Source organism: Bufo bufo, chromosome 5 (assembly GCF_905171765.1).
Source record: "Bufo bufo chromosome 5, aBufBuf1.1, whole genome shotgun sequence".
In the NCBI taxonomy this organism is placed as follows: Eukaryota; Metazoa; Chordata; class Amphibia; order Anura; family Bufonidae; genus Bufo; species Bufo bufo.
In genome coordinates this window covers 270393850-270409465 of record NC_053393.1, presented here as the reverse complement: position 1 = coordinate 270409465, position 15616 = coordinate 270393850, and positions in this window count along the sequence as shown.

The following is a 15616-nucleotide window of genomic DNA, read 5'->3' as shown; positions in this document are numbered from 1 at the left end:
ATTGAAAACAAAAGAGCCCGTGCCCTGCGTGATTTAGCGCAGGGCACGGGAGTGCGTCGGAGCATGAGATGCTCTGATGCTAGCCTCAGGGGGGCTGTCTGCGTTAAAATAAGGGTATGTCCGGGTTCAGCTCTGAACCCGGACAACCCCTTTAAAGGGTCATTGAGTTTTCATAAAAACTTTTCATATGTCATAGAAACATATCAAAAGTTTAAATCGGTAGGGGTCTAAGTTCTGAGACTCCCACTGATTGCAAGAACAAGTGAGTGAGTAGCGCTCGCATTCTCTCTCCTTACTGCAGGGGGCGGATTCAATAAACTTTCTATTGGGTCCATCTCTTTTCCTCTCCTGCAGCGAGGAGAGAGATCGATATGCAAGCACTTCTCTGTCCTCATACTATCGATCAGTGGGCGTCTCTGCACTCAGACCTCCACCGTTACTTGTCCTGGAGAGTTGAGCTAGTTTCACACTAGAGCTAGATATCTCTGGCAGGCTGTTCAAGCAGCTAGCAGCCTTCTGGAGATGTCTGAATCCGGCAATGCCGGGCGCTACCCGATACCCACTGGCTTAATTAGCTATAATGGGGACTTGCGGAGATTCTGCTGCAATTCGGCGAATATGCAGAGAATCCCACAGCGCAGCCGTTTTTGTCCGGTTGATTCTCTACATATTTGCCAGGTTGCATCCGACTCTCCTCTGGTCCTTATTATATTTAATGGGGCTGGACGGCAAGGTGGTAGCTTCCGGCAATCCCTGCTGGAACAGCCTGCCGGATCTAAAAGCGTTAAGGCTACTTTCACATTGCGTTCATCTGTCATGGATCAGCAAAAACGCTTTCGTTAGGATAATACATCTGGCTGCATCCGTTATGAACAGATCCGGTTGTATTATCTCTAAAATAGCCATGCTGGCTCCGTCACTTAAACCATTGTAAGTCAATGGGTGACGGATCTGGCACCATTGACTTAAGCCTAATTCACACCCCGTCAGTGTTTCACGGACGTGTGCTGTACATGTTCTCCACAGACAGCACACGTCCCCATTCATTTTAATGTGTGTATTCAGACATCAGTGTTTTAGCACGGTCCGTGGGTAAGTGTTTTCAGCACGGATGCATGCTCTATTTTGTCAGTGTTCACGGATCGATCACGTCTATTATAGTGAAAACTACGGATGCCATTCGTGTTGCATCCGTGTTTCACGGATCATTAGGAAGAGATGCTTTGAAAATTATTTTTCTGCTGTTTAGTGTCAGTGCAACACGGATGCAACACGGACAGCAAAAAACAGACCCACGGACCCAACACAGATCCTTCACGGACAGCTTCACGGATACATCACTAACCACGGATTTGAGCACGGACACGGACGTGTGAATGAGGCTTTACATTGTATTTCATGCTGAATCTGCCTTTCTCTGCTTCCCATGACGCACTAAAAATCGCTGCTTGCAGAGTTTTTCTGTCTGGCATGGGAACGAAACCAAACGGAACGGAATGCATTCTGGTGCACTCCGTTCAGTTTTGTCCCCATTGACATTGAATGGGGACAAAACTGAAACGTTTTCATCCGGTATTGAGATCCTATGACGAATCTCAATACAGGAAACGAAAAGCGCAGATGTGAAAGTAGCCAAAGTGTGAAACAAGCCTTCTCTATGTAAAAAAACTAAACAAAAAAAACTGCAGGCACAGAGTATGCTCTAAAATAACAAAAGAAGTCATACATTTCTTCTTTGCTGCTTCATTGTCACTTTCTAGTGACTAGCAGTGGTAATGTAATCTTCCTTGCTGCTGCGGTGACATCCTGTGCAGCTCAGGTCACTGGCATCAGCAGTATACAGGGCATAACTGCTGAGGGGAGTGATTGACTGTAGTGGTGATGTGGTGTGCCAGGATATCAAACCCTGACATGGAGCCAGGGGCGTACATAAAAATCATTGGGGCCCATAGCAGGAATCTGAATTGGGCCCTCTAACTCCGCCTACCACCGACTTCTAGCCAATCCCATTACTTGCCCTGGCTCCTCCCCTGCCACACCACCGTTTGCCAATGAATAAAGAAATACAATGTATAAATAACCTATTGAAACCATTAGCAATAAATCATTTTTGTTGCAGTAACTAAAAAAATATACATATTTTCCAATAATCATTGAAAAGTACAGATCACCCCGCAAAAAATGAGCCCTCACATTGCTCAATACATCTAACTACAAAAAAGTTAGAGCGTTCAGAATTTTGCTCTGAAATGAAAAAAATAAAATAAAAATTTCAACGTTTTTTTTTCAGTATTAAAATGCAAGAAAAACTATACATATGTGGCATCGCCATAATCATACTGACCTGGAGACTAAAAGTAACGAGTCAGTTTTTCCGCATAGGAAATGGTGTAAAAAACAACAACAAAAACTCCACCTGATTTGGATTTTTTTCCCAACAGTATATGGTACCATTAGAAAGTGCATCTCGTCCTGGAAAAAAACAAGCCCTTATACGGCTATGTGAATGAAAAAAATAAAAAATGTTAGGGCTTTGGGACGGCTGGGAGTAAAAAACTAAAAGGAAAAAAATGCAAATTTTGTGGTCATTAAAAGGGTTAAAGAAGTTAGAGTGTACCTAAACTTTTACATAAAGTTTATTAACTCCCTTTTGTAAGTTCTTTAAAATGACATTTTCAATGTCATAAGACTTTTTTCTCTGGATGGATGCTGAACTCAGGTGCCTATAGCGCTTTATAGTCCGTACTCTCATACACTGCCGATATGACAGTGCTGTATGGGAGTAAGGATCTCACTGGGGCTGCAGTGAGCCATGTACTGCACATATCACTGCTCCTGCCTGTCTGCTTTGGTAGAGCCGGGCATAGATGGGCTATGTCAGATTTTAGCAGAGTGGGCACAGGGCGCCATATGTATGCGAGCACACCTGAGCGGGTGCTGGGCAGGAACTGGCATATGCACCTCTCCTCCTGCCTGTGCCCACTGTGCTAAAGTCTGACATAGCCCATCCCCCCACATCTGAACTCTTTTTGCTGCTGCTTCTTAGTGTGCCCCAGCCCCGCCCCAACCCCACAGTTCATGTGCACACTATTCTCTGTATGAGCATCAGCAGCAAGTTGATAAGCCTTATAAGTTACATACAGAACACAGTGTGCCCCCCACCCCCCAGGACCCCCTGTTCCCCTCACTAACTATCCCCCCACCATAAACTTTTTTTTTTAATACATAGAGGCACAGCACTGAACTTACATTGTGTTGGCAGTGGCACATGGGGTATGCAATGCTGGGGGCTGCTGGAGGTGACAGGCTGAAAACTGAAGCAGGCAGCGCATGAGTGAGTCACTGCTACGTCCCGTCCGCTCAGTTCTGTCTTCTGGCGCGAGCGATACACTAGCCAATCAGCAGCAGGAGCTTAACCTGCTAAATGCTGATTGGCCAGTGCAGCGCCCAGCAGAAAGAAGAGAGAGAGCTCTAACCTGGCTGCAGTGCTGGCAGGGTCAGGGACATCAGCGTTGGTCCGTGCACTGCGTTTGCACACAGTAGGGGAGGGGGGCCTGAGAAGGAGAGAAGAGAATCAGGGCCCGCCGGAGCCCTAGATAGGGACTCAAGACGGAAGACATAATACATAACTAACTGCAAACATTGTAGGGGGCGGGGCCTTCCATGCACTCTGGGGCACCCCCCTGACATGAGCAGTAGCGTTGTCTGCCGCTATTGGCGGTATGCCACTGCAGGTAGCACTGGAGTGCAGGTGAGAAAATTGCTAAAGTATGACTTCTTTTGTTATTTTAAATAATTTACTGCTGGGTTTAAAGGAGTTGTCCGCTTTACTATTGATGACCTATCCTCAAGATAGGTCATCAATATCAGATCGGCAGGTGGCCAACACCCGACTCCCCCACCAATCAGCTGTTTAAAGAGAAGGCAGCGCTCGTACCCTTTAACCTTTTACTGACCATCAATACTCCTTTTCACGGAGGTCACTAAGGGGCCTTAGGCTGGGCCGCCGCCCTTGCACGGTGGATTGGTCTAAGCCCTGCATGGGTCTCTCGTGCAACAGAGAGCAGGGGCTCAGCTCCCACATGAGTGCCATGCTCCTGCTCTAACAGCCGAATTGTCAGGAGTGCCAATCTGGGATCTTTAACCCATTACATGCATGTAAGCAGTAACAGAGTGAGCGGACTCCTTCTGTGTCCCATAAGCACCTTGCAAATGAGATATGTGTATAGCAGGCTGGGACCTGGTATAGGCCCCAAGCCTGCCTTGAGTGTTCTCTCTATTGTGTAGCCTGCTGGTCAGTGTCAGTATAGCACTGATAGGAATAGTGCATTGTATTTTAGAAGCAATCTAACAATTGCCTGTTATAGCCCCCTTGTGAGACTATTACGTGGTAAAAAAAAAACATTTATTTAATAAAAAGTATGCTTTTTTTCTCATTGAAAAAAGCTTTTTAATGGCAAAAATAAAATCTCATTGAGATGTTTGATATTGCTGGTTCCTTAGCAACCTGCTCTACACAAATGTTATGTAAATTATCCCCTACGATGAATGCTGTAAAAATAAATAAGAAAAAAAGTCAGCTAGTTTTTGCTTAGTTACCACCAAAAAAACTAACAAGTGATAAAAAAGTGTTATTTACCACGAGGTGGTGCTTTGGAATGGCCACGCTTTATAAGAGTTCCTGCATCAACAAAATTTTGAGCCTTCTACTGGCCTGCCTCAGAGTGGGTGAGAGACGGTGGTGGCAGTATAAGGGGTGGATAGGGGTCTGTGACACCGAGACCGGCTTTCTATTGACATTGGAGGTCCTAGTAGTCCTGCAGCATGCTCTTTCCTTCACCGACAGACACCATGATTATAGAGTGGCGTGAACTTCTGGTGCTGTGGCTTGATGTTTTCAGCGCTTTTGTCAGTAGCTCATACGACCCCACAGACACCACCCAGGCTTTCATCCCGACGTGGTGGACATCATATTCTTTCTAGGCACTAAGGTACCGGAGCCATCAGTGACTTAAATTATATTATTATTCTACAGCGAGTTGCCACCAATAAAAGTGCACCAGGCAGTACATAGGCTTTTTACTGAGTTACTGATGCCGACTGTTGAGACTCACTTAGCGACCTTTCAATCTTCATTGGATGTCATTGTCTCACAAATTAACACTCATGGATCTAGATTAATAGAGGTTGATCTGGAGGATGCTTTGCATGCATGTCAGGATCAATTAGAGGAGAAGAATCTTGTCCTAGTTGCATTGCAGAATAAAGTGGAGGACCTAGAAAACAAATCTGCAATAATTTTCACTTAATGGGAGTTTCTGAATCAGTCCGGCCTACAGAGTTACTTCTGAATGGCTCCCGAAAACTCTGAAGCTTGGAGATAAGATTCCTGTGGATAGAGCTCACCGAATCGGGCCTAGTCAAGGAGAGCAAAGAGACCTAGACCTGTCATCTTCAAGGTTCTTAACCACTTCACGACCGCCCATTGACTATAAACGTCCTTGGGCTGGTCGTTTATCTCTGAATGGACGTTCTGGAACGTTCATTCAGAGATTGCAGCTGCACGCTACTCGTGCAGCGGCAGAGCGGGGGGCCTGCTATCATTGATAGCAGGGCAACCCCGAAAGAAGGCAGGGATCTTTCCTGTATGTCTCTGCCTTCTAGATCGCTGTATACACAGCGCTCAACGAGCGTCGTTTTTATTGCTACCATTTGGGTATACATACGTCACCTCATCCCGCAAAAAATGAGCCCCCACACAAGACCATAGCCAGAAAAATGAAAAAAATATGGCTCTATGAAAATTGCAACACAAAAAGTCAGTTCCTTTCACTGCCGGGCAGTTTGTTTCCATAGTGAAACAGGGAGTCATCTGCTCCCTCGTTCACTGTTCTGCTGATCTCCTATGCTCCCCCCTCAGGCCGCACATTATACTATTGGCTGTGTGAGAGGAGCACTGAAAGCCTGGGAATCATCCTCCTGCACAGCCAGCAGCACTGATGTGTGTGGGAGTCGTCAGGTCAGGGAAGCAGGTAAGTATTTCTGTTTTTTTTTTCTTTCATGGAGCTGGAGAGGACACTGGGGGCCACAAGGCGGACATAACTACTGTGAGGAGGCACAAAACTGACCATTACTTCAGTGCGGTGGCACAAAAGCACCGAATCCACTTAACTGTGACTTCCACTGTACCACTCCCCACTTAACAATGACCTCCACAGCATCTTGCCTCCTTAAGGCCTCTTTCACACGGGCAAGATTTCCGCGCAGGTGCAATGCGTGAGGTGAACGCATTGCACCCGCACTGAATCTGGACCCATTCATTTCTATGGGGCTGTGCACATGAGCGGTGATTTTCACACATCACTTGTGCGTTGCGTGAAAATCGGAGCATGCTCTACATTGTGTGTTTTTTTCACACAACTCAGGCCCCATAGAAGTGAATGGGGATGCGTGAAAATCGCAAGCATCCGCAAGCAAGAGTGGATGCGGTGCGATTTTCATGCATGGTTGCTAGGAGATGATCGGGATGGGGACCCGATCATTATTATTTTCCCTTATAACATGGTTATAAGGGAAAATAATAGCATTCTTGATACAGAATGCTTAGTAAAATAGGGATGGAGGGGTTAAAAAAAAAATAAAAAAAATTAACTCACCTCATCCATTTGTTCGTGCAGCCCGGCTTCTCTTCTGTCTTCTTCTTTGCTGTCCAGGAGGAAAAGGACCTGTGGTGACGTCACTGCGCTCATCACATGATCCATCACCAAGCAAGTGCGGGTGCAATGCGTTTTTTACTGATGGTTGCTAAGAGATTTTGTTTGTAAACCTTCAGTTTTTTATCACACGTGAAAACCGCCTCAAAATGCATTGCACCTGCATGGAAAAAACTGAACAACTGAACACAATCGCAGACAATATGAAGGGTTTTGGAACCGCGCTGCTCTGGACCAAGTCTCCCGATAAGCGTGGATGGCAGAGGATGAGCCCCTTTCTCCCAACACCCAAAGGATCCAATCTTCAAAAGATCTCCTCCTCTAAGGGTTTAAATGGGATAGGCAGAATAGTGAAGCACCCTTTGCAATTTTTTCTTAAAAGGTTTTATTATACTCACAAGAGTTGGTAGACAAAAAGCATATAATACAAAATATCAGAACGTCAGGTTCCTGCCCGACCCGGGTTTCGCTGTCTCGCTTCCTCAGGGGCATCTGCTGTGCATGCTTGCACTCCGGCCCTTAAATAGCCCAGCTGCTCTTAATCAGTTAACCAGTAAGGTTCCGGAACATGCAGCAGTTACTAAAACAGTTGTACATCTCACATACTTAATTTGTCATTGTTGTTCCTTTATGCTTTCACAAACACATTAGATATAAAAACACGGAAGGTTCCTTCCTCCTTTATGAAAGTCATAAAATCATACATAAAACATATAAAACATTAATGAAATAAAAATAGGGGATCATTTCCCTCTATTATAAATTAAACAAACCACATTTCAATCCTTATATTGCCGCACCATTACATATTAAATTCCAGCCCAATTCGCATTATAACATCATATAACCAAAATCTACATTACCGTTCCTAGTATCCACCCACTCCTAGTGCATAATGTCAGTATCCCCCGCCCATTCTTACTAGCGTCATCCAGGTATCCCTGCCCCACCTCCCTCCTCTGTCATAATATCATGTGGCAACACCTGGCAACACCTGACGCTAGTAAGAATGGGCGGGGGATACTGACATTATGCACTAGGAGTGGGTGGATACTAGGAACGGTAATGTAGATTTTGGTTATATGATGTTATAATGCGAATTAGGCTGCAATTTAATATGTAATGGTGCGGCAATATAAGGATTGAAATGTGGTTTGTTTAATTTATAATAGAGGGAAATGATCCCCTATTTTTATTTCATTAATGTTTTATATGTTTTATGTATGATTTTATGACTTTCATAAAGGAGGAAGGAACCTTCCGTGTTTTTATATCTAATGTGTTTGTGAAAGCATAAAGGAACAACAATGACAAGTTGGTAAGGCTGAGGTTCAGCCTGCATTTGTGGGAGGGGCTTGAGCCTATTTAAACCCCCACTTACCTCATCACAGTGGGCGTTCCGGTTCTTGGTCTTTCACTGGCTAGTGTTCGTGTGTTCCTGGTACCTACGGTCGCCTCTTGCAGAGTTCGTGTCTCCTGGTGGTAAGTAGGGGGGGGGGCTCTTTCGCAGGGCAAGGACTGCGACGGTCTGGCACCCTCCCTCCACCTCATGCTGCCGGTGCGTTCCAGCGTGGAGCGCACGGGCTTCCAGGTCCCCTCTTCCTCCGCTCGTCTCCCTGTGTTTCCTGGCGGTATGGCGTCAGGCAGCGCACCCGGCAGCCGGCCGGCTCATCATGCCGGAAAAAGGGGGGGGAGGTTTTCCCTGGTCTGGCCGGCTCACCTCGTTCCCGGCACGGCGCAAGAAGGCGTGCGTTCCAGGGTGGAACGCACGCACTTCCTGGTTCCGATCCCCGCCCGCTCCGCTTGCTTCCGGCGGCAGCAGGGATGAAACGACGCCGGCCGACAGCTACCAGATCATCGGGGGGGGGGGGGGGGGGTTTGGGTTCCTGGGTGAGGCTGCACCTCGGTGCGGCATGGAAGCCGGTGCGCATAGGCGTGCGTTCCAGCCTGGAACGCACTCCTCTTCCGGCGCTTCAGTGACGTCACCCGCCCCCTGCCCGGTCTCCCTGGCTGCAATGTCAGCTTGCGTTCCACGCGGGGCGCGGGCTCACGGGCAGCCAGGCCGGACGGGGAGGGGGGGGGGGGGAAGTAAGGAGGAGGTAGTAAAATGAAGAATTCATAAATAAATGAAATAAGTAATTGGTGTAAAGGGTGTGCGGTAAAACCGCCACATAGTCTGATAAAAAAAAAAAAAAAAAGAGGGGAATGAAAATAAGTACGTTTTGTAAAAACCCGTCATATAGTCCGCATAGATAAAAAAAAAAAAAAAAATAAAAAAAGTAAAGGTGTAATAAATAATTAAATAAGAAATTAAAAATATGTATATGTAAGTATTTACAGCACAAACCCGCCATATAGTCGGATCATCAACCAAAAAAAAAAAAAAAAAAAAAAAAAAAAAAAAAACAACATTAATATATAAGTATTTACGGCACAAACCGCCATATAGTCGACACCGACTAACCCCCTTTTAAAAAGAAAACAAAAAAAATGAATTATTTAATTTTCCCTGTTTGGACAAGGATAGGTGTCCCACGTAGGACCGATCTGGCCCCACCTCGGGCACCTGGTTACGGCCAGGGTGTCTGGTCTTCCTGGTTTCGCCCAGGCCACCGGGTTTTGTCTTGTGGCCAAGTCGCTGTCGGCCGGTCACAGTCAGGGGTCCGGTCGCGGGTCCTTCTTCCCTGGTACGCCCGGGCTCGGTTCACTCCTGGTACGCCCAGGTCTTCATGTTTTTTTTTTTTTCTTGTCTATCACACGGGTTCACGCACCTGTCCTTCGGCTTTCAAGTCTTCCAAAGGGGCCGTCCTCGGCTTCTCCCCAGGTCATTCTTGCTTTCCGTAACTCCTAGGTTATGGCTTACCACTGCCCTTCGCGGGCCGCTGCTACGCGCAGCCTCTATTTCATGGCTACGCGCCTTCTCTCCTGTCAAACCGCCTGGTACGCTCAGGCGGCTCTCTTTTCGGTCAGGTGTTCGATCCGATGCGCTCGGATGGTCACTTGGCCTTAGGGTGAGCCCCAGCCTGGCCAGTTCGCCTGGTTCCGCAGGTTGGGGGGCACCCGTGTCCTCTGCACTTTCAAATGTTTTTTGCCTGTGCTTTATTTACAGAAGTTTGTTCCCAGTTCTCTGTTCCTTTCGGTCCTGTTCAGGTAAGTTCGCACTGGCACCACCTCGGTCCCGGTAAAGTCATAACCACGCGTTAATTGTCTTCGTCTGTTCGGTTAGGCCAGGTTCGTCTGAGCCGTCTCGTGAATTCCGTTACCGGTACGTGTCTCTCTGTCGTGCACCAGTCCAAATTCCAGTACGTCGTCACCCTCGTTTTTTTTTTTTTTTCCTTTTATTTTGTTATGCCTTGTATTTTTGTTTAGCTGCTCTGCCATGTCTCGAGCCTCGGACATGGAGGACGGCCTTTCCATCTCCGGCTCAATCGTGTCAAGCCAAGCGGGTCCCTCATCCCTTCGGAGTTGGACCATCCCAAAACTGTTGGCCGAGTTGAACCGAAGAGGCATTCCACATCCGGCCACCGCAAGAAAGGCAGAGCTATACAAACTGCTCATGACCAGCCCCAGCACCACAACAGTGCAGCCAGAGGCGTCGGCCATCCATTTGTCCCTGGTGCAGCTACAGGCGACCCTGAATTCCTTGGTGGACTCGGTGGCGGATGTGCGGGCAAGGGTTTCGGAGCTCGAATCCCGGCCACCCGTTGTATCCCCGGCTCCCGTTCCGCTGATGACTCCCTCTACATCAGGCTGGCTGGCTACAGGTACGCCAAGACCCATTCCACATGTGTCCCCCTCTCACTTCATTCCTGATAACCTTAAGAGAGACATCCTGGCAGGGAAAGATGTCAATCTGGCATCAATCCTCATTGCCGCTCAAGATGTTCCCGAGAACCGGGTCATCAACTGTGGCGATGTGTCGGTGGTCCTTCGGGCCAAGGATTCGCGGCTCAACCGCAAGTTGTCCATTCCGGAATTTGTCCTGGCCTTCAGCCTCTTCAGGGACATCGTCTGCACCGCACAGCCGGAGAGAAGAGAGGAGCTTGACAGCTATTTGTACCTGGTCACTGACCTAGGGCACAAGTATGGTGGGTCGGCCTTCTATGACTACCACCGTTCCTTTGCAGCTAAGGCGGCGGCAGCTCTGGCCCAGTTCCAGTATGTCACCAGCTGGTCCTTGATTGACACCGAGCTCTTCTGCCGTCACTTCGCTGGCCTCAGGGCTCCCAACTGTGCGACGTGTCAGTCGATTTTCCACTCCTCAGAGTGGTGCCCCAATACCGCGCACCCGCCTCAGGACAGGGCCATCCCGGGGACCTCCGGGTCATTTCCATCCAACCCCTCCACAGACAAGCTCGGCAGACCTATTGTCTACCTGGGGAAGAGCCAGGTCTGTAATAACTTTAATTCAGGGGGGTGCTCATATGCCAGCTGCAGGTCACTCCACGTCTGCTCCCTGTGCTTTAGGGCCCACCCACGGTCCGCCTGCCCAAAGAAATCTTCCAAAGGTTCCTGACTAGCGGACATCAACGTGGACCTCTTGGCGGCACTCCTTCACGATCACCACGATCAAGACTTCGTGGCGTTCCTGTTGGCAGGCTTCCGCCAGGGGTTCCACACAGGGCTCATCACCCTGCCGCAGGTGCCCTGGCAGGGCAGGAATCTGCTGTCCGCCACCCTGGACCCTCCAGCAACTAGCGAGTTGCTCCAGTCGGAAGTTTCCAAGGGGTTCCTCATAGGCCCGTTCCCACGCATCCCGTTTTCCTCATGGCGCATTAACCCCATCGGCTTAGTGGCAAAAAAGAACACTAATAAAAAAAGATTAATTTATGATCTGTCCGCCCCTCATGTGTCCGGTATTCCAAGCCTTAATTCTCTGATTCCCTCAGAGGAATTTTCCATGCGTTATTCCTCGGTGGATGACGCCATCCAGGCCATCCTGTCACATGGTAGGGGCGCTTGGCTGGCAAAGGTTGACATTGCGGATGCATTTAAACTCCTGCCCATCCTGCCGCAGTTATGGCAATTCTACGGCATTGAGTGGGCCGGCCAGTATTTTTTCGCCAACAGGCTCACGTTTGGATCCAAGAGTAGCCCGTGGTTATTCGACCAGCTGGCCAAGGCGCTGCATTGGATCCTGATCCATCACGGGGGCCTCCGGTCGGTCATCCACTACCTCGACGATTTTCTGGTTGTCGAGGATCCGCAGGGCGGGTCCAGCATACTCACCATCCTCCTCGGATTGTTCGCCAGTCTGGCTGTTCCGATCGCGGAGTCAAAGACTGAGGGTCCTGCCACGAGGGTCTCATTCTTGGGCATCGTCCTGGATTCGCTTCTGTTGCAAGCCAGCCTACCGGAGGAGAAACTCACTCAGTGTCGGGAGGTCATTTCCCATGCGGCAGCCACGGGATGCCTCACTAGAGTCGAGTTGCAGTCTCTTCTGGGGCGGCTCAACTTTGCCTCCAGGATTATGCCCCAGGGAAGAACCTTTGTGTCAAGGCTGCTCCAGCTTCTTCCCTCAGCACCCGAACAGGACAGCATCATCCGTTTGGACGGCCAGGCCATGGCAGACCTGGCCATGTGGGAGTTGTTCCTGTCCCGATGGAACGGCGTCTCCTTTTTCGTGTCACCTTGGTCTTCCTCCTGCCCGACCATTTTTTCAGACGCAGCTGCATCTTGCGGCTACGCTGCCATTTGGGGTTCCCAGTGGCTAGCGGATCGTTGGCCCAGTACCATCTTAGAGGAGGCTGAATCCATCCGCACCTCCTCTCTGTTGGAATTATACCCCATCGTGGCAGCTGCTCAGGCATGGGGCCACCTCTGGGCTAACTTGCCAGTGATGTTTGTGACAGATAACCAGGCCTTGGTCGACATCTTGGCCAAGGGCAGGGCCAAGTCCCCCAAGATCATGGCGCTGTTGCGCCAGCTGGTTTGGCTGGCCCTGTCATATAACTTCCATGTGCATTGTAGCCACATTCCGGGGGAGAGGAATGTAGCAGCCGACGCACTGTCTAGGTTTAATTTTGAACTCTTCTTCCAGGTCATGCCGGAGGCCGAGCCACGCAGATATCCCACCCCGCCTTTCAGTTCCCTGTCAATGGACTAGGCTTGCTCGTCTCGTCAGCAAGGGACCTGGCGCAGCAGTCCCTTGCCCCAAACACGGCCAGGAACTACCTTTCAGGCCTGAAAACCTTCCAGGAGTTTTCACGTCTGCACCCGCAGGCGGGCCTGGCGGACATTCCTTACATCATGGCCTTCATCGCCCATTGCCACCACCAGTTACACCTCTCCTACAACACCATTAAGTTGTACCTAGCAGGCGTCCAACACCACACCATGCTCCGCAACCCAGGGGGCGGATCCATTTTTTCTGCGCATGCAGTCTAGGCCACCTTACGAGGGGTCCAGAAGGGTGGGTCCAATCCCTCGTCCCGCAGGCAGGGCGTCACGGGAGAGATGTTCCGGAAATTATCTTCAGCCCTGGATGGTGCTCCTTTTGGGCCCTTTTCCAGCTTAATCATCAAAGCTGCCATGTACTTAGCTTTTTACGGCTTCCTTAGGCCAGGCGAGTTCACGTGCAGCACGGCGGGACGGTGCAGCCTGCACCGAGAGCAGCTGGTGAGGGTGGTTGACCATTACGCGCTGAAGATAATTATCTCCAAAACCAGTCAAACAGGCCCCCCGGTGGAGATCCAGTTTTTCCCACTAGTAATGAATGGTGCCCGTTACAGGTATTTGACCAGCTCATCCTCGCCCTCCGGGATGCGCCACCTCACAGCCCTCTGCTACCCCATCTGAAGGGAGCTCTCACCACGGCGCAATTCATCAGCCACATCCGCACGGTGGCTGCTGGCTTAGGGTTGGACTCAGGAGCAATATCCGGTCATTCCTTCCGCATTGGGGCAGCCTCCGCGGCTTCCCGGCAGGGGGTCCCCGCCCACGTCATCCGAAAGATGGGGAGATGGCGTTCGTCTTGCTTCACCAGATACATACCTAACCCGCAGGTGGAGATTTCGCAGGCATTTCGGTCTTTGGTGTTATAAGGTAATAAAGTCTTACACCTTAACTATTTTGTTGTCATTTTGCCCCCTTTTAGGCTACTCTCATACCCGGCTCCAGGCACACCTCAGCCGGTTAGGTTCCAGGCAGGCACGCTGCCCAAGTTTCGTATTTAGCCTTGACCACAAGTTGGTAAGGCTGAGGTTCAGCCTGCATTTGTGGGAGGGGCTTGAGCCTATTTAAACCCCCACTTACCTCATCACAGTGGGCGTTCCGGTTCTTGGTCCCACCCACCCATTCCCTTCATTTCAAGGGTCCTCCTTAGGGTAGCCCCCTTTTAGGCTACTCTCATACCCGGCTCCAGGCACACCTCAGCCGGTTAGGTTCCAGGCAGGCACGCTGCCCAAGTTTCGTATTTAGCCTTGACCACAAATTAAGTATGTGAGATGTACAACTGTTTTAGTAACTGCTGCATGTTCCGGAACCTTACTGGTTAACTGATTAAGAGCAGCTGGGCTATTTAAGGGCCGGAGTGCAAGCATGCACAGCAGATGCCCCTGAGGAAGCGAGACAGCGAAACCCGGGTCGGGCAGGAACCTGACGTTTTGATATTTTGTATTATATGCTTTTGTCTACCAACTCTTGTGAGTATAATAAAACCTTTTAAGAAAAAATTGCAAAGGGTGCTTCACTATTCTGCCTATCCCATTTAAACCCTTAGAGGAGGAGATCTTTTGAAGATTGGATCCTTTGGGTGTTGGGAGAAAGGGGCTCATCCTCTGCCATCCACGCTTATCGGGAGACTTGGTCCAGAGCAGCGCGGTTCCAAAACCCTTCATATTGTATTCACCAGTGTGTATGACCTACCACACTACTCCGGGACCAGCAGCAGCGCAAGTAATTTGTCGGTGTTGGGACACAGGACTGACTTTTCATTTTACAATCGCAGACAAAACTGACTGAACTTGCTTGCAAAATGGTGCGAGTTTCACTGAACGCATCCGGACATAATCCGCCATGCTCGTGTGAAAGAGGCCTTATTGTGTAAAATGTAAAAAAATAAATAAAAAATAGACATATTTGGTATCGCCGTGTCCGTAACAATTGGCTCTACAAAAATATCATGATCTACCGCATCAAGTGAACGGTGTAAAAAAAACAAATAAAAATTATGTCAAAAAAGTTTTTTTTTAGTTACCTCACAAAAAACATAATATCAATCACTCAAAAAGTTGTATGTACTCCAAAATGCTAGCAATAAAAACGTCACCTCGTCCCGCAAAAACCAAGCCTTCACACAAGGCTATAGCCAGAAAAATAAAACAATTTGGCTCAAAGAAAATGGCAACACAAAAACTTTTGAGTAAAACGTAAAAATTTAAAAGAAAAATTGACATTTTTGATATCGTTGCGTCCGTAATGACCATATCTATAAAAATATCACATGATCTACCCCATCAAGGGAACGGTGTAAAAAAAAATAAAAAAATAGAAAAATGACACCAAACTTCCTTTTTTGTGACTTCATCTCCCAAAAATGAGAAAAAAAAGCAACCAGAGAGGCAAATGTACCCCAAAATGGTGCCAATGAAAACTACAGCTTGTTTCGCACAAAATAAGCCCTCACGCAGCTTATTCAACAAAAAATAAAATAAGTTATTGCTCTTAAAAACCATGACAGAAAATTCCATTTTATAAAATCCAAATGCCGCTCCTTCCCTTCTGAGCCCTGGCATATCCCCAAATAGCAGTTTACGACCACAATTGGGGTGTTACTGTTTTCAGGAGAAAGTAGGTAGCAAATTGGGGGGATATTCTCCCATTATAAAATGGAAATATGGAGGTGCACTCACTAAATGGGAATTATGGTAACCAGAAATATTTAATATCACTTCAGATAATAT